Source organism: Myotis myotis, unplaced genomic scaffold (assembly GCF_014108235.1).
Source record: "Myotis myotis isolate mMyoMyo1 unplaced genomic scaffold, mMyoMyo1.p scaffold_m19_p_5, whole genome shotgun sequence".
Lineage (NCBI taxonomy): Eukaryota > Metazoa > Chordata > Mammalia > Chiroptera > Vespertilionidae > Myotis > Myotis myotis.
The window spans coordinates 54,365,878-54,386,153 of NW_023416357.1; the positions used below are offsets into that span (position 1 = coordinate 54,365,878).

Consider the following 20,276-nt stretch of genomic DNA (forward strand, 5'->3'; position numbering starts at 1 on the left):
TGCAGACATTTGCAAATACACAAGTCACCAGGAAGTACTACCTCAGGAGTGATAGAGAGCCCAGACAACTTGAAAGTGCATCTTGTATTTACAAACCAAGGGGAGAAAAGAGTTATATCATTTTTTTTTTTATATGACTCTACAGAAGTTTCAGCTTCTATTTAGCCTGACCTCATGAACCTAAGACAGTACCTGGTAAAGACAATGCAGCGTAGTGTTACCTCAGAAATGGACTTCCTCATGGAACTTAGGGTCATTATTGGGGCCTCTGTTGTCTGTCTTGTCTGGGGAATGCTGGGACCCTCAAAACTTTTCATGGGAATTAAATGCATGCGAGCACTTGTAGCCCAAAAAGGACACTTAAATAGAACACTGGGAACTTTTGCCAAGTCCCCAAGAGACCTAGGCTGGGCTGCAGGGAAGACAGTGTCTCGTCCTCACACTCCAGGAGACCCTCTTGAGAAGAATGGGACATGCAGGAGCTTCTGGCACTAGCACCAAGCCTGGGAACACGGCTAAGAGGGAAGTCCAGGAATTGTCCCTGCATGAGTTTCCACCAGGAACAGCTGGAACACATGTCAGACTAAGCAGAACTGGTGCTAGTAGATGTTTGTTGGTTCACAATGGGCACAATATCCAGAACAAATATGATGACTAGGCTTTCAATATTCTCCACCCCACGAAGGGAGAATACGTTTTCCCACCACATCTAGTAGGTTTAGAGGCCCAGCAATCCCAAGTAGAGGCTTAAATCTATTACTGAATCCCTAAAAACACCAAGTGTACCAGGACCATAGAGCTCATTAGAAGGAGAGTAATCTAGTTTCAAACTTACGATCTATTTTGCATTTGTGATCTGTTGCCAATTGCTACCATTCCTTATTTGTAACAATTCCTGGGGGTGGTGATCACCTGCAGGCATCTTTCTGGGGAACCACCATGCCCTATTCTTAGAACATATGACTTCAGTGGAGCTGACCACAGGCGGCTGCTCCTGACCCAGGTCTGGCCAGAATACACTATTCCCCTGCAAATAGTGATGGGTTCAGGGACGATGAGGCCACGTAAGGCCACCGAGACTCCCAGGATCAGACCAGGACTTATGCTAAAGATACCTACATAGACAGTTCTCCTGAGCAGGCTAGCTGTCAAGGCAAGTAAGTCCAAAGTGGCAGGGGGGATCCCCTTTGCCTCCACATACAGGGAGCCTGCCAACACAGAGGACAACAGGATCCAGGGCAGAAAGAAAAAGGGAGAAGCACCTTGTACTGATGACAATGAGGACACCCTTGGGTCCTGACAGGTCTGATGTGTATCCCTGGATAGCTCAAATGCTGGAGCCAATAAATTCCCATTTTGTTCAGGCTGGTTTTTCCATCACTTGAAAATCAGAGAATCCTGACTGACTTGCTTATATTTCTCTATTCGCTTCAGTTCAGCAAGCATTGATTGAGGACCCGCTGAGAGCGAGGACCTGTGCTAGGTGCTGGGACTACACTGGGAGTGAAATATAGTTGCTCATCTCATGGGAGTTCTGTGTTTGGCAGTAAACCCAAGATTCAGAGGTTCCCTCCAGGTTAGCAGGCCACGTGCTGTTTTGAAAGCACAAATCATGGATGTCTGTACTGACCCCATCTCACTGGACCAGAACAGTCATTTTGAAGGGCAAGGAGAGGTAATAACACTCCAGTGGAAAGGACGCTTTAGAAAACATAAAACTGGCTATGTAGTTTTTCAGACTAATAATCAAAGAATAAAATTGTCCTTGTGACACTATTCTATCAGAAGCAATATTTACCATCTAAAAACAGTATTCTAAAACATAATAGAGAATACTGTATTCAGAGCTCACTATACCAAATATAACCACATAGAAAAATAAATTCATACTAAAGTTAGTTGAGTGTTAATTATGAGGGAGATAAAAAAATTAGCTCAGAGAGAGCATGAAACACGACTACACAATAATTTAGGAGTTCATGTACATAGTTTTGTATTTAAAATGATTTACTTTGAGAACTTCAAGCTTTGTCCAAAGAGACCCTGTCCAAAGATCCTGTATTAACATCATTCACCATTTATAAATAAATAGTAACACTTGATCACAAAAATTTCTTAAGTAGATCATAATAAAAAAGATAAAATAAGAATTAGCATATAACTTTTACAGAAATAAACCTGGTGAAAAGAAAACTCTAAATAAAACTAAGAAGTAAAGTTTGGTTTTAGCCCTCTTTTCTGAGCTCTCAGCTTTATTTTATACTATTCTGCAGCTGCCATGTGCCCCTCTCTTCTATTAATTTGGAAAATTCTCCAAATTCTAAAGGTATTTATCTCCTTTTTGTCCAAGAATTGACCACCCACAATTCTTAAGCAAGGAAGAATGATATGCTGGTACGGAGCCTGAAAAGCAATTTTCATCAGGTGGGATATGGCTAGGAAAGCTTCAATCAATTTTCTGTCCATTTAGTCTCACCATTCAGAGGTACTATGAATGGCTATATCAAAAGAGAATTTGGCAGTTCACTTTCCAATAACATGGTTACAACAGGGCAAAGGAATCAGCCAAACCAATTTGAGTGTGCACTACAGTTCAGAAAAGCAAGACATCTGTGCTCTACATTCCTTTTTATTTCCATACCTTGGGTTTATTTTACTTTCTCCAGTATCCTAGGAATTTTTTTAAAAGACTGAGCCTTACCCGAGCTGCCCTTAGGAAAGGGGTGTTTCACTCTCTTCAAGTGCTCTTTGCTTCAGGTACAGTTATGGGAGCAGCCAGCCTGACTCTGGACCACACATGGAGGACCAGATGGAAATCAAGACCCTTTTCTAACAGTCCGGACAGCTCCCTCCTTCCAGGTCTCAGGCACTGACACTCTCCACTAGTTGGCACCGAGCAAACTTACCAAAAAATTCACAGCCAGGTGTTAATGATTAATAGTAAGTTTAATGTATTATGGCTCAAACATGAGCCAACGATATATTTTAAAAGAGCAAAACAAAGGTGATGGGATATTACAATGGAACCTCAACGACTGAGGCAGCTTGTAAAGTTTGTAGACCAATAAGCATCCCAACAGCCTTCAAATAAAATCAATTTTATAAAAGTGATCCCATCTATCATAAAGAAAAGAATGGCCTTGCTAACAACTAGTAAGTCAACCACATACCTTTCCCTTTTTTCCTTTTTACCATCTGTGCTGTTTCATGGGTCATAATATCCACTAGTACACGTAAGAAGGTCCCTCACATATAGTGAATGCTGATAAATATTTGTGAAGGAGCCTTACATGGGCTAAAAGAAATCCAAAATAATCAACATAGCCTTAAAAGAATGAAAATCCAGAAAGAAATATTAATTGGTAGAAACAATAAGTAGCTATGTATTGTTCAGTATCTACTACATTACTGATTTTACTTAAAAAAAAAATTAAAACAACACTTAATATGGCATTTCAAGGAATCACAAAAGAAGTAAAATTATTTTCATTGTAAAATTAGTGGATGCCTGGCACTTGAGGGTTGCCTGTAAGGACATGTTCAGCACATTCACAAATTTACCAAGAGTCTGAATTAACCAGCACACATACTAAGGTCCATGACATTTTTCCATCAGGAGGCTCAGCTGCTCTCATAGATTATCCAGAATTCAAGGATGTGCATTCAACAAATTCAGTCTTGACCACTTAGGTTTCCCCTAACAGCAAAACAAACAAACAGAAAACAAAAAACGAAACCACCTATATTTCCCAATAGAGGAGGATGCACTCTTTGAGCAAAAGCAAAGCAGGCCCTAGCTGGTCTGGCTCAGTGGGTAGAGCATCAGCCCCGGGGAATGAAGAGTCCCAGGTTCAATTCTGATCAAGGGCACATACCTCGGTGGCAGGCCAGGGCCCTGGTTGGACTGTACCTCGGTGGCAGGCCCTGACCTGCTTGGGCCCATGGGGGAGGCAACCAATCCATCGATATTTCTCTCTGTGTCTCTTCCCCTCCCTTCCATTCACTCTAAAAAATTAATAGAAAAATATCCTCAGATGAGGATTAACAACAACAAAAAAAAGCAAGGCAGATATCATTGGAAATATAAAAATGATATAAACTAGAGTCAATTTACAATGCTGAGGTGCCCAATAAAATTCTAAAAGCCCTTCCCCCTCAAACTGGCAGATACTAATAAAATCATTATCAGAATAATTACATTTTAAGTATCTTTTATTCTGAATACAAATTCTCAGAAAATGGGGACATTTTTGCTCACCAAGTGAGGTGCTTGATTTGCTAGCCATATTCTCTTTACTCTTACCCCTTCAGGCTATCCCTTTAAATTACAAAGTCTTTAAACTATAGATTGGGGAAAAAATTTAGTACAGAAAGAGTCAGAGCTGGACCATCAATTTCAAGTCTAATTTTACTATTGAGGATGGTGAGAACTTGCCTAGGGTCACACAGAAGCAGAAAATAAGATCAGAAGACAAATCTACTGACTTCAACGAGGGAGTTTCTTTCTTTTTTTCTTTCTTTCTTTCTTTCTTTCTTTCTTTCTTTCTTTCTTTCTTTCTTTCTTTCAATTATTTAAAGTATTACATATGTATCCTGAGGGAGCATTTTCTTATGCACCTACCTTATATCTCAGCCCAGCAGTTCTTGATCGTGACATTCTGCTGTAGGTTAATTAATACCTTTGTCAGAAGACAATTTACTTATATCAATACTTCATCAGTTCAAATGTTCGAAGACAAGCAAAACAAGTCAGAAGTACTTTTGCATAAATTCCCATTTCCTTTTAGAAGGAATATGGAAATTTTTTTTTTAAAAAAAGAGTAGGTAGGTTTACTGGATTTAGAATTCTTACACTCAGCTAGTGGGCATGAAATATTCTCCCCAAAGCAACATGGCTTTTCAAAACAAATTACCACTGGGCTTTCCACAGAATCTTCTCTAATCAGGTGGGATCAACTTGCACTGGGCAGAAACAGCTTACTCTGCAACAAAATTTGAGGACCTTGTCACCCCACCATCAACACCACCACCACCACAATACAGATACTGTGAATCCAGCAAACTTATCCACTCTTACTTCGTGTGTTTTTCTGGGAAGCAGCTGCCTTGCCAGTTACATTTACCAGCAACCCCTGCATTCTAGATGGGACCATATTTTACCAGAATGTAAGTGTAAGAGATGTATGTCACTTAAAAGCCAAAGTGAATGAAAGAGTCTGTGTCTTCTCTTCTCTGTCCTTTATCCTTCTCCTTTTGCCTGAACACGAAGATTCCAAGACCCCCAGCAAACAACAGTCCAAATATGAAAGGAACCTTGATTCCAGGAAAGCTCAGAAACACACACACGAGGTGTTGTGTGAGTGAGAAATCAACTTCTATTGTGTTAAGACACTGACTTTTTTTTGGTTTATTTTTTATAACCACTAGCAAAACCCTAAATGACACATTGACTTTACTAGCTATCATCTATGGGCAAAGCAGATATTCTGATACTAGTTGCTGCCAATAAATAAGGAATAGAACATATCAATTTTATTATTCAACTAGAGGCCTAGTGCACAAATTCATGCACAGGTGGGATCCCTCTACCTGGCCAGAGATTGGGGCCAATGGGGGGGGGGTGAGGATGGCCTGCCGGGGGGAGGGACCACGAGAGGTTGGCCCCAGCAGCAAGCTAACTAATGGCCAATTCCACAAGGAATCAGGCTCTCTCCTCCCTCCAGCATGGGTCCAGGGTGTAGGTGAACCAGATTCAGGGCTGTCAGGGCCCCAGCAGCAAGGTCTAGGTCAGTGCATGTCATAGCTACCAGCCAGTCGTCCAGTCTATCCAGTCATCCCAGTTGTTCAGTCGTATCGGTTGCATAGGCTTTTATATATATATAGAAGATTTTCCCCCTGTCTAGCTTGCTTCCAAGATCACAGTCACTGGCTAGGCTAAAATATGTTCAGCCAAAATTCAGAAGTTCTCAGAGTCAAGCCAAGCATTTAAAAAGACATTTTTATTCTGTCACTATGGTGAGTGATAAGATTTATTACAAAATAACACCTGACTTTAGATTTCTGCTATCATTTATGTCTCTGTTAAGCTTCTGAAATCCATGTGAGAGATTGTATTATTTTGAAGGGGGGAAAAGCATTAATTCCAGGTGCTAAGGTGCAAGATTCTTTTGGAAACACCTTACAAATCTGTACTAAATGAGGTCCTAAAACGTGTTCACATGTTCAAGGTTCTGACTAAAATTAAACTTGTGCCTCCTTTTTATTTAAAAAAATACACAAGGTATAAATCTCCTGTGGCCAGTAAGTCTTTGTTCAAATGATCATTTAAATACCAATGGAAATGTTTATTGTCTATTTTGCATGCTTTTATAAGAACTAGTAATGGTGATTCCCTCTTTAGAAAGAATAAGGAAAAAAATAGAGGCGCTAGTTTTTGATTTGGACTAAACTAGGAAAATCTGACCAGGAAGGTGCCTTCCCACGGGGCATGCTGAAAACCAAAGGCTTGAAATAAAGGGAAGAGTGGAGTCCCACAGTGTTGTCACAGCTGTGGCTGACAGGATGATGATTCTGAGACCCTCTACTTCCTACCAAACCCAAAATCTATTTTTCAGCTTAGCTTATAGTTAGTTAATATCAGACGTTGCTTGCATTCTCACATTCTCAAATCCTTAAGCAATTTCACCCATTTTAACTTCGTGTCATACTTCTGAAAAAACAAGGTGAGATTACCCAGAAAGAGTTTTGATGTAGACAGAACTTTTTACTTAAAACTATACATACAAAAAAACCCTTATGATCTTGGAAAAGGGTCTAGCTTACCTAAATTGAACATTAAAAATCAGTAAGCCCTGGCTGGTTTGGCTCCATGGTTAGAGCATTGGCCCAAGGATGGAAGGATTGCAGGGTTCGATTCCCTGACAAGGGCATGTACCTCGGTTGCGGATTCAATCCCAGGCTGGGGCAGGAGGCCATCAATCCATGTGTCTCTCTCACATCAGCTCTCTCTCCCTCTCCCTCTCCCCCCTCCTTTCCACTCTCTCTAGAAATCAATGGAGAAAAAAAAATCTTCACTTATTGGGTGATGATTATTAAAAAATCAGTAAAATTGTTTTTCCAATAATTGTGACAAAATAACCAATTAATTTCCTGTGTTAATTTTTATCAGTTTTGTAAAAATACTTCCTTTGAGATGCTTTCCTTATCTTTTTCTGATGAATGTCATGTCTTTCCTTTTATTGATGTACTTTTTATGGCACTGTTTACCTCTTTAATTTGTTTTTTCTAGCTATTTGCACACAACTTATCTATACCAGCAGACCCAAGCTCTGAGGAAGCACATCTAATTTACCTTGGCCTTTTCTGTACATCTCTACCTCATATAGTGCCAAGCCAAACATTTTTAAAACAAATGTTTTGAAAGAAGCGCACACACTGTAGAACACTATCAACTGGACCCCATTTGTAATGTCTTACAGAAAAAAATCCCTTTCCACGTTTCAGTACAGGTGAGGACACCATTTCTGTGCCTTGCATAACAAGGAGGTGCTGCCAGACATTTTCCTAATAACTAAACTTTGCTCTGAATAATGCCAGAGAGCAGTTCTCAAGTTAACATCAGTAGATCTGTATCTAGAATAAATGCCCAAACACTAGCATTTTAAAAAGATACTGACTTAGTCACCTTATTAGATGTTGTGTTGGAACTATTCCACAGTATTTCACCTACATCATTAGGTGAAATTTTAAAATCAGAATATTATATTTTTAAATGCTAGTTACATACATCACAATGTAGCCTAAAGTCTGAAAATTATTAAAGATTGGGAGTAATTTTTAAATGTTTTTAATTTTTGTTTGGAGGTCTAAATAGAAGCCTAGCAAACCCTCTTCATTTATTTATCTACCACAATTCTAATTTGTCTTTTTTTCCCAAGAAGTAATAAGAAGTCAAATTATACTTTATCCAGTCTAAGATATTTATTTATTGTGCCATTAAGAAATAAAAGCATTGCCAACTAATTGTAAGATGCCAACAATTATAAGAAACATTTTAATTTCAGAATCAATGAAATGAGTTACTTAGCAGAGAACATGTCAGATGAAATAAACATTATGGAAATATGAAAAGAATGAAAGAAATACTTATTAAGAGTTAACTATTTTCTTTTATGATGTCTACTTATTGTTCTTAATATCATTATTTATATAATTATAGTGTCTATACTTTTAAAAGTATAATATATAGTCAGATTTTTAGTGATGTATGTTAACTATTATGTTAGTGTAACCTCAAAGGTCAAGAGTAGAGTGTTGTATATACTTAGATATTGGTAAACTTGATTCCCTCCAAAGAGAATTAGGTAATAAAATACACTATAGGAAAGAGAATCTTCACTGTCTTTAAGTACCTTTTGAGCTAACTGCCATGTGCATATATTAACTCTGCAAATTAAAAAATAAAACTAAAATAGCTTCTTTTTAAAAAAAAATTGGGAAAAGAGAATGTAATATGTAAAATGTTTGATTTTTCTAATGATTGGTTTAGGAAAAAAAACAACAATTACAAACAGGGTTTATGAGCTTAGACTCATTGCAGGGTTTACCCAAAGTTTAGATGTCACTAAGGATCCATAAGTGTATTTCAGAAGAGAAAACAGTTTTCCTTAAAGAGATGACATCCATCCTGAAGTTTGCAAGAAAAACACCCACCGCTTTGCATGGGAAATGTCTGTCCGCCTTTTCACTGAAAACATCACTGGGCTTCAGGAGAGGCAGAATCTACCATTCAGAACAAGATGATACTTTTAGTTTACAAAAATAATTTGGATTATAACAAGATCTGATCGTTTGGGATAAAGCCAAGTAGCAGTGTACAAATAAGGGTTTTCTGGGACATTCTTTGATGTCTAAATGCACAAAGGAGAAAAGAATTTTAAGGGTTATACGTACAAATTGAAGAGTACTATCCTGGGTACCCTACCTGTGGCCTCAGAGGGGCCACGGAAGTCCTGCATTTCTCCACCCAGCAGTGGCCTGCTGTGGTGTAGATTAGGACTCCAAATAAATGAAGGTTTAAGACGAATTTTTACTTTTGAGTTTTCACCAGACTACCTCCAGCCGCCTAGCATTCTCTGCTTCAGAAAGTTTCAAATTTGAACCATAGGAGGGGGTGGTGGATGAAGATGAGTGAACTGACAGATTTGTGTGGGAACACACATAATATCTGTCAGAGTGTCTTTACAAAATGGGAAAATATAAAATGGGAAACGTCACTCTATAAAATGGGAGAATCTAATTCAAAATGTATGGATTAAACAAAGGACTCAAAACGATGCTTTAAAGCGTTCCTGACATCTTAGAGACTACTCTGCTTTTGATTCCCAATCCTCTGGGCCGTGATGCTGTGTCCAAGCACACATTTCAAAGTATCTGCAGCATGTATCTGGCTAGAACATGTGCCACAGAAAACCAGTTCTTGCATTATGGGCACTCTCCCCCTTACCAGAACACTCCCATAGGCTTTTAGCACCAAAACCGACCCTAGGAATCCCCAGCAGCACTCCGGAGAGAATCTGGTTCAATTTTCACTCGATATAATCATGCATTTTCCATGGCCTTTCTGTCACTGAGACTTGAAAGATTGAGGGAAGGGGATTTTTGCAGGAGTGAGTAGAGAGAAGAATCAATAGTTTTGTCCTGGCCAATGTGAAGTTAGAGATGCCTAACAGAAATCAGAGCAGAGAAGTCACATAGGCTTTTGACTGTAAAGTCTGGATGGAGCTCATGGGGAAAAATAACAGTTGAGAGTCAGCAGTGTAGAGATGGGACTCTACACTGTGAGACCAGGGTGCAAAGTAAAGAACAGGGCTGAGAACACAGCTCTAGGGAACTGCAACCTTTGAAGGGCTGATGGAGAAGAAGGAACCAAGCAAATAAGACTCAGCGAGAATAACCAAGAAAGCAAGAAATTAAAATTAATGAGTTAATTAAAATAAAATTTAAAATATGATGGTTCACGGAGAACTAGAGATGAAGTGGTTCATGTTAAGTGCTGCTGAGATGGGAAGTAGGGTATTGATAAAGAACAGTGCAGTCAGAGGAGAAATCCTAAACCAGACGGCTTCAGGTTCAAATCCTGGCTGCATCATTTTACACAGTGAGACCTCTGTCAGGTTATTTAGCTTTCCAGTGCTTTCATTTGTAAAATGGGTATTATAATCATACCTACCTTATAAAGGTGATAGTAAAATTTAAATTAGTTAATATAGATTAAGTAATTAGAATATTGCCTGAGACACAGTAGGCATTATAGAGGTGGTATTATTATTAGTAGTAGTAGTAGTAGTATTATCATCATCATCATCATCACCTTTGGCTTTGTCAAGATGTTGACCTGGGTAGAAGCCATTTCAGTGACATTGTAAGAATAAAAACCTACTTTACTATATTGAGACAGTAAGAGATGAAGAAAAGCATAGAGTGAGAAGAAAACTTGAAGCTATGAAGGGAATGGAAACGTAGATGGAGAATAACATGAGTTGAAAGAGGAATTTTTGCTCCTTTAATTAGAAATGAGTGATATTAATTCACGTTTATATGCAAAATGGGAATTATTCAGGAAAAAGGGGAAAAATCCAGAAATAAGAGGGAAAGAGATCATTGCAAGAGTCAAGCTCTGAGCAGTGGTTGGGATCTGGAGCCTAAATGGAGCAGGACTTTGCCTGCCATCATCATAAGAAGACGGTCAGCCAGGGCCATAGGTCAGTAGATTTGGGTAGTGGGAAGATGAAGTACAGCATGTCTAAGTGTATTTATTTCTCTGAAAATATTTTGAGACTATCAACTGGGAAAGGTTTCTGGAGTTTTGAGAAGAAAGAAGAGTAAAAACATTGTCTAAGAGAAGGTGACTTTATTATATAAGAGGGGTAGGATCGCCTGGCAGTGTTAAGCATCTATTTCAAATTCGTAGTAATAAATTGTAGTGAGTCAGGTCAGCATTATTCCAAAATATCCTTTCAAAAGCACTTCCAGTGCTTTATATAAAGAAAATACATAACACATTTCTCTTGTATTCTCTCCACCTTAGATAGTTGCACTTTAATATAACTTACTTAAAAATGTTATTATTTGACTTAAGAATTTGATTATTTCTTTAATACACAGGGAGTTACATATAAATATTTCATTATTCAATTAAAACATTCATTTTTCATACTGAAACATGGAATTTCTCAAAGATTATGATTATTTTTCAAATAAATCAGTATTAGGGCCATATCTAGTCAGATAATATATTTCAGGACACCCATAATCGAATGTCTGTTAGGCTTTAGGTTCTGAAATGGAGTACTTTCTTGTTTGAATCTGAGAAGGATCCCCAAACTGTATTCTGATATGTTTTCTCTTTAAAATTATCCTCATATTTGCAATCCTTGCTCGTTCCATCACTATCATTTATGATACATATGCTGAAAGTAGAATATTATCGTAGCCTTTACAGAAAAGCAAAGTCATAATTCCTATGTTTGTGGAACTTACACATTCTATTATTTCCCATAAATATATAATCCTACTATCCTGGATTTTATGATGATGAAAACCACTCAGTCAAATGATTCAATAAAATCTAAAGGGTTGTTAGAGGCCTCAAAGATATTTCTCCCATTTTTTTCTTTCTCTTCTTACATTGCCTCATGACTTTCATCTTCTACATGTCTTTTTATCTTGTCTTAGAATTTAAAAGTACTTTTATCTAGACATCAAAGGTATTACTTCACATAGAACAGATTATAGTTAAACATAAGATCTTTCTTTCAGTATACTTCAGTAGTGATCAGCAATCAAGAATTGGGGTGCATTGGACTTTTATCCTTAAAAAGCCAACCTTTTAAAAGGTCAATCATTTTTAACACTGAAATTTCACACACATTAATAATTAGGATGTATGTGTTTTATGAGGAAGGTAGGGGAATGATGTCCATTAATTATTAGGAAATTAGTCCAATGTGCAACTCTTGGGTTTGTACCTCCCAACCTAATTGCTTGTTCAATTGATGGTAGTTATCTTTTTAGTGTATTCAAATGACTCAAGTATTGTATGGACTGAATTGAGTCCTACCAAAATTCATATGATCAAGCCCTAAGCTCCAATGCGATGCTATTGGAGGTAATTAGTGGGAAACAAAGTAATAAAAGCAGGGCCCTATTCCAAGGGGATTAGTGCCCTTATAAGAAGATGAAGAGATACCAGAATGTGTTCGTTCTCTCTCTCTCTGCATAAGCACAGAGGAAAGACCATGTGAGAACCATCTGCCAACCATCTGCAAGCCAAGAAGAGGCTCTTACCAGAAACTGAATGTGCTGGCACCTTGATCCTGGACTTCGGGTCTTCAGAACTGTGGTGAAATAAATTTCCATTGCTTAAACCACCCAGTCTATGGTATTTTGATATGGCAGCTCAAGCAGATTAACACAAGTATATATTTATTTACTTCTAGGTAGGTCAATTGTCTGGTTTGAGTTTTGATGAAATCATTTTAAACATATAAACTTATATTGAGGACAAAGCAATAATGTGATCACAATATAACTATTTGCTATTAGCTAATTAACCTCAGCTGCCACCTGAGTCCCAGGTTTCCAAACCCCTAATTCTGTTCTACTCTTTCTTTTTTGTCATAGTAGTTACCACTTCTAACATACTATATGATTTACTTAATTTCATTTTCTTTGTAACTTTTTTTTATCTCTCAATTCCACACTAAAATGTAAATTCTTCTAGGGCAGGTCTCTCTGTCTTTATTCATTGATGTATTCCAAGCACCCAGAATAAAGCTGGTTTTGGAGTAGACATTCAAGATTGGATGAATGAATGAATGAATAGAAGTTTTATTAAGTGAAGTAAATTGATTTTTGAACATGTATTTCAGAATTTATAATTACATAAGTATGACATCTCCTGAAATAGTCACCCTAGGGAGGGGGCTCTATCTTTATTCCAGTGATGCCATTACTCAAAAAATAAGAATTTCTTAATCTTTGGTTTATGAGCCATATAAGAAATTGTCTTATTACCTTATAGTTATATGTTATTTTTCAATATAATTAATTTTTAGTTCAATCATCTATTTTCTTTTTCAACCTTGTTCAAAATGACTTACAGTTCTCACCCAAAATCAAATTCAACCTGAAAAGGCAAAGATTTGTGACAATTTCATAGAGAATAAACAGCCATAAAAATCTCTCCTTGCACAATCACCAGAATTGAAGAAAGAGAGCCCCAGCGACATTCTACAATGTTATTAGTATCAGTACAGACTGCATATAACATTTGGGGCAGGGCACATAACTATTGCTTCTCAAGAAGCATTTGGATGATCACATTTGACAGTGAGTTTGTTCTTTTATACCTGTGTTTTTCCATCTCTGGCTGATTTAATTAAAATTTTTAATTAAGTACTGAGATGTGTAGGATATGAAGTACAAGAAGCAGCAAAGGCATAAAAAATTAACAAAGTGACATTTTTAGAAGCTATTTCATGGGGCTACCTTTTACAAACAATCTCGTTTTTCCAGTAAAAAAGTATTGCATGCTTAATGGGGAAAACTCAAAAGACACATAAAAGAACAGAGAAGTGTTTTGATGGAATTTCCCGGTGTGCAGAAATTGAGTGTGAGGCAGGCAGGATGGCCACACCTCCATCTCAACCTGCACTCTGGCTCTCCACTCACAGGCACACTCACCTACTGCAGTTCCCTGACTGCCCTGCCTTTGGTTCTGCTGCCTCAGCACCTTGGTTAATGGCTCTTTCCTCTCCCAGGTGTGCTGTCCGTTTTTCCCTTCATCTGGTAGCTCCGCCTCACTAAACAGATCCTAGCTTTCACGTTGCTCCCTCAGGGGAGCCTTCTGTCATTTCCAGATATGTTAGGTTCCTTCTATTTTGACTTTGGAGCATTAATCACAGTGGATGGTTATAGAATGGGTGACTATTTGATTCAAACCTGTCTCCACAGTTATTTATGTAACACAAGGCCAGGAGCCATTATTGTTTTGCTCACGAGTAGTCCTTCCAGTGTTTCTCGATGGGCCCAGTGCAAATAGATGCTCAATAAATACATTCCTCCACTCTGCACACACTTTTCAAGGGATGACTGCCTGACAGGAAGCAGGTGAGGTGCTGGGAAAACTGGAGATGTGTATATCTTGATTCTAGCCAAGCTCTTTGGCTCATATGGAAATCATTACACCTGGTTATCAGGTCCCTCTGAGGAGGTCCTGGGCTGCTTTAAAATTTGAGCATTGTGCTAAGTGAAATAGGCCAGTCAGAGAAAGATAAATATCACATGATCTCACTCATTTGTGGAATATAATGAACAACATAAACTGATGAACAAAAACAGATCCAGAGACAGAGAAGCATCGATCAGACCATCAAACTTCAGAGGGAAGGCAGGGAAGGGTGGGGGTAAAGGGGAGAGATCAACCAAAGGACTTATATGCAAGCATATAGGCCTAACCCAGCCGTGGGCAAACTACGGCCCGCGGGCCGGATCCGGCCCGTTTGAAATGAATAAAACTATTGAAAAAAAAGACCGTACCCTTTTATGTAATGATGTTTACTTTGAATTTATATTAGTTCACACAAACACTCCATCCATGCTTTTGTTCCGGCCCTCCGGTCCAGTTTAAGAACCCATTGTGGCCCTCGAGTCAAAAAGTTTGCCCACCCCTGGAACCAATGGACACAGACAACAGGGGGGTGAGGGCATGAGTGTTGGGGGAGGGGGGGTAATGTGGGGATAATGACACAAATGTAATAACTTAATCAATAAAGAAATTTTTTTAAAACCTGAAAATAAAATAAATTAAAATTTGATCATACATATTATGCCTGAGATACTATAAGAAATGTATATTAGAAAAATATCTGTGTATCTTTTGGAAAAAAAATTCAAAACCTATTATCTGCAATTAAGATCCATGTCATAAATTTATCCTATGAAAAAAAAGATTTGCCATTCAAATGAATTTGTGTGCTTCCTCTTACTTTGGGTCTACATGTTTTAATACGTAAAATGCTTCAAATCTATTTTGTAAATAGGCGAGAGTGTAAATAATAAGTAAATATTAGACAATTATTTGTTTCAAAGTCAAGTGTTTTAATTATTTTAGTAAGTTCATGCTTTTTGAAACTCTATTTTTCTTTTTTTTATATTTTTATTGATATTTTAGAGAGATAGCAAGGGAGCAGGAGAAAGAGCAAAACATCAATTGGCTGCCTCCTTCACATCTGCCAGGGATCTAGCCCGTAATTCGGGCATGTGCTCTGACCAGGAACTGAACCAGCAACCTTTCAGTGCATGGGAAGATGCCACACCAGTCAGGGAAAAACTCTATTTTTCATATCGAGTTATTAAATATTATTCCACTAAATGCATTCAGATACTTACTCTAGCCTCAATTCTGATATCTTTATATATGTTATAAGCAAGATAATATAAAAATGGCATATGATACATCAGTATTGTGTAATAAGCCTTTCTATCTTGTTTTATGATAACAATCACCTTACTAGCTCAAAGTTCAGTGGATTGGCGCTTTGGGCTGAGTTTAGTCAGGCAGGCCTTTTGCTGGACTCACTCATGAAGTTTCAATCAGACAGATTTTCAGCTGGGAATGGATGGTTTAAGATGACTTCACTCAAATATGTTAGTACTGACTGTTAGCTGGGCCACAAGTCTCCGCAGACTAGCCAGGGCTTCTTCAAACACACAGCACCTGGGTTTCAAAAGCAGCATGAGAAACACAGTTTCAAAGCTCAAGTGCTTTCCAAGGCTACTTGCAACATATTGCTAATACCCTATTGGTTAAAGTGAAATGCATGGTCATCTCAATGTCAGAGTAGGACATTGATACAGGGAGGCCTAATTAATTGAAGGCTATCACTTTAACAATTAAGACAGAATATAACAATTAAATAATCTTTCTTCCCCATTTTAAAAATACCATTGCAAGCACTGTCTTTGACTAAATAGTACATAATCTCTGGATAGCAATTGTGGCTTATCATAACCTCTATGTTAGCAATTGTGGCTTATTATAACCTCTATTGCTTTTCTAGGGACTTGACTCACTTTTCTGATGGCAAAAGAAATATTCTTTTGTGTGTTTTTTCAAAATTAGAAAAAAGGTCAGACTCAGACACTGGGGTATGTGAAAATCAATATTTAATTAGATCAAGCACAGCCCCAGTACCAATGTAGAGAAATAAAACCAAGGGGAAAAAATGTATTTTTTGCAGAACAAATATGGAGACAGTGTCTATAACTATGAAAAAAATGTAGTGAATAACAATACTTATTTTCAACTTTTCATTCAGGGACCAGAATTACCAAAAAATCACAAAGATAGAAAAACAAGTATTATCCTGGTAAAGTGAGGATACTAATGATAATTATGACTTAACATTTATAATTTGGATTCAGAAAGTCCTATGAAATAAACAAGCTCTCAAATCAAACGAAATATCATTATTAAGTTTAGTGAGCATTATAGTATTTTGGTTCAATAAACTGAGAAAAAAACATAGCCTGGTTTATCTTTCAAGCCAGTTCATTAAGCATTCTCTATATCTGAAAATAAACAAACATTAAGAGTCAGTCTCTAGCATGCATTTGGAAGTCTGCAATTAGAGTTCAATGTAATTGGAGTAGGTTTCAAAAATCTGTTTCTAAACTACTTTGTTATCCTCCTCTCCTGCATTGATAAATCCCCTCCCCCTCCAAGTGCATTAAAACACTTCATTCTTGTCAAGCTGGCGTTGCTCAGTAGTTGAGCGTTGACCTATGAACCAGGAAGTGACAGTACGATTTCCAGTCCAGGAACATGGGCTTGATCCAGTGGGGGATGTGCAGGAGGCAGCTGATCAATGATTCTCTCTCATCATTGATGTTTCTATCTCTCTCTCCCTCTCCCTTCCTCTCTAAAATCAATAAAAAAAAAACGTAAAGAAACAAAACACTTCATTTTTTCACATTTTCACATCTTGACAATCATGATTTCTATCCCTGGACATCCCCTCCCCCTCTTTTCAATCGCACCCATTCTTTTTCTTTCAGAAGAACCAGAGAAATGTCACTTCCTGTGTGAGTGACCTCAAGCAGAGATAACTGCTCAGTCGCTCATGTAGGTCCCACACTCAAAGCCCTGTAGGTCCTTTGTCTTCCTAACAGATCTTGTCCCCCTTCTGGTTGGTTTCCTGGGTGGATGGCTCTGTCCACTCAGAAGAACCTGAGTTAGAGAACAGTTTCATGACAAGGTGTCAGCTCAAGCTATCTGCTCAACTGAAGACAAGAGGATGAACTGGGGTGACCTTGGGGTGGGGGTGGGGGTGAAGGAGCAGAAGGAAAATGGAAAATGAGAAGTTGGTGAGAGAGAAGGAGAGAATGAAAAAAATCAAGGAGGGGAAAGTGGGAAAATAAGGAATCCAGGGAGAAGAAGTGAGGAGAATAGAACAGCACCAGCTTTCAGAGAGCTTACAATGTGTCCAGCTGTAGATTTTACACACACTGTCTTTTTAATGTTTACAATAATCTTATATCTTACTAGAGGCCCAGAGCACAAATTTCGTGCAGGAGTAGGGTTCATAGGCCTGGCCGGCGATCGGGGGCCTTCCTTCCCTGGCTGCCAGCTGCTGGCCGGGGCCTTCCTTCATTCCACATCACCCCTTGGTGGTCAGTGCACATCATAGCAAGCAATCAAACTCCCCATCTCCCAGTCAAAGTCCTGAGTGGACACTTTGCATATTAGCCTTTTATATATATAATAAGGTAAATACTATTATTATCCCTATTTTTTGGACAAAGAGCATGATGCACAGAGATAATAAATACCTCATCCGGAATCTCACAGTTAAGAAAGGGTGGGGGAAAAGATTTAACAAAGGTCTAGACATTCTCACCCAGAGCAGTAGCCAGTAAGCATTCCTGCCTCACATTGATCTGCCCTTAAAATCAACAGAGTAACTCCAGGCTCTTGCCTGGAACCGTCTCCTGATCAATGTCATCAAGATCACATCCAGAGAAATTGTATTTTGCAAAGACTTTTTTGTAAAGTGCATCCCACCTTTTCATCAAGATAGGCTAAATCTTAAATCTCAGTGAACAAAAACAATTGCTAAGTATTTGATTTACTGAGTCTCAATTTGTAGCAGAAATTCCTTCAGTATGTTGCTCCAAGCTTACCTTCAGAGATGTCATAAGCAACAGACTTATAAAATCTAATGTTGTATTTGTTGCTGGCTTGTTGCTTGTGACCTTGCTCTCTGCTAGAGGAGGCAGGGAACACTGCACAGGGGAGCTATAATCTAGTGACGAAGAGAAGGGCTCTGCAGTTCTTCAAGCCCTACCTCCAACTGCTACCATGTCACCTATAGTTTATTGGAGTTTCTAAGCCTTAGCTTTAACCTCAATAACATGATAGTCCCTAGCTCATAGGGTTGTGAAGATTATAAGAGAAAAAGCTTGTAAAATACTTAGAACCATGCCTCACACATAGAAAGTGTTCAGTAAATGTCATCAAGCCATATCCCTCAATACAAAAATTCCATGTAATTTATTTAAAATATTCATTCTAGGAAAGGCTTTGCCTCTCCTGAAGAGTTGACATACTTTTATTTTTTTATTTTTCCTATTATTGCATTCAATTTGAATTTCTTTCTTTCTTTTTTAAATTACATTTATTGGAGTGACATTGGTTAATAAGGTTATACAGTTTCCAAGCGTTCATTTCTAGGATACATCATCTATACATCACATTGTGAACCCACCACCCAAAGTCAAATCCTCTTCTGTCACCATATATTTGACCCTCTCTACCCCTCCAAACCCTCCCACCTTCCCCCACACACACACTCTTTTTCCCTCTGGCAACTTCTTTTATGGACACTGAGCTTCTCTTTTAGTCCTGGTCACTAGTAAGATCTAAACCAAAATTTCATCTCAACCTTAGCAGCTTTGTGCAATTCTGTTGCTTGCTGATCCCTCATCCAACATTGCTTTCCATTCCATCTATATTTTCCCTCACCCAGATTATTTGTTTAAATTGGTATATACATTATTGTAGGCTGTTTCAAATTTGTGGGATATATAAAAAACCATAAATGAATGAATAGTATTATTTGTGTTTACTCAGCCATCAGGAAAGACTGTTCCCCTAAAGTTGTGAACATGTTGGTTTCCCCTGAACTGAAAACTTGATGATCTGTATGCAACATGTTATTAGAAAATGTTCACTGGATTAGTACATGAATACTGAATTACAGGGGATATAATACTAAATGAAAGCTCTACCAAAAACATTACATTTCTAGTTCTAGATAAACAATTATGCAGGTTTAAATATTTTCAAATTACTTGGAATTTATTTTTCAATGAGAAGTGTTTTTCCCTATTTGGGGTCATCTTTCAGAATCATTTCAATTAATACCCCTCTCATTCTCTCAGGAGAACTGCTGTGCTGAGTCTGCTAGTGAACACCGTGGTTGTACATCAAGATGCACTCACAGGCTTTCCTGTCAGGCCCCCATTAGAATGGCAACAATGTTGGAGCTGCCTAGGAATGGAGAGAGCCACGGTATCCTGCTTTAGATGAGAAAATAAGGTGCAGAGAATTTATATGATCTGAAGATGGTGACAGCAGAGCTCAACAAGAACGAGAGCTCGTTAGTCTCCATCCAGGTTCTTCTCACTATACTCAGTTGCAACTTTCTAGAAAAACAAAGAAAGAATCAGCTGTTCTCTCACTTCAGCTTTCCTCTCTAAAATGCCGACTTACACAAACAAACTATTTAAACAGAAATTCTGTGGAGCAGATGTATTGGTCTGGCAGGACCTCAGAAAAGTTTAGGAAAAGGTCTGCTAACAAAAGCCTTCCCACCTCTCAGCTCACAAAACAAATATCACCTTCTCAGAGAGACCTTCTCTGACAATCCATGTAAACAGCTGTGCCTCCTGTTGCCTTCACCCCACTAGCTGTCCCCCAGCGTAACAAACTTTGGAGTCCTTATCACAATATATAATTATCTACTTTATCTTTAATTTGTTTTGTTGTTGTTTGGGTTTGGCTTTGTTTGTTTTGACTGGCATTGCCTCTGCTGTGTAAAATGTAGATCTTTGGCATTACCTGGATGAGCAATTTGTAACTGGTATCTGCATAATCTCTGGACAAAGTGGTATATACTACATTATGTTATGTATGTAAAATCATGTAACAT

General features: G+C 38.1%; 1 protein-coding gene across 9 annotated transcripts in view; it reads right to left on the reverse strand.

The window, feature by feature from the left end:
- MCTP1 (multiple C2 and transmembrane domain containing 1) overlaps positions 1–20,276 on the reverse strand; it is a 491,422-nt gene that overhangs the window by 333,131 nt on the left and 138,015 nt on the right. The window contains exon 1 of one of the 9 annotated variants that reach the window (XM_036308585.1): positions 2,702–2,862. The exons of the other annotated variants lie outside the window; for them this stretch is intronic. The gene's annotated coding sequence lies outside the window, so the exon portion shown is untranslated. Of the gene's footprint in view, positions 1–2,701; positions 2,863–20,276 lie in introns of those variants that run through there. 9 annotated transcript variants of the gene reach the window in all.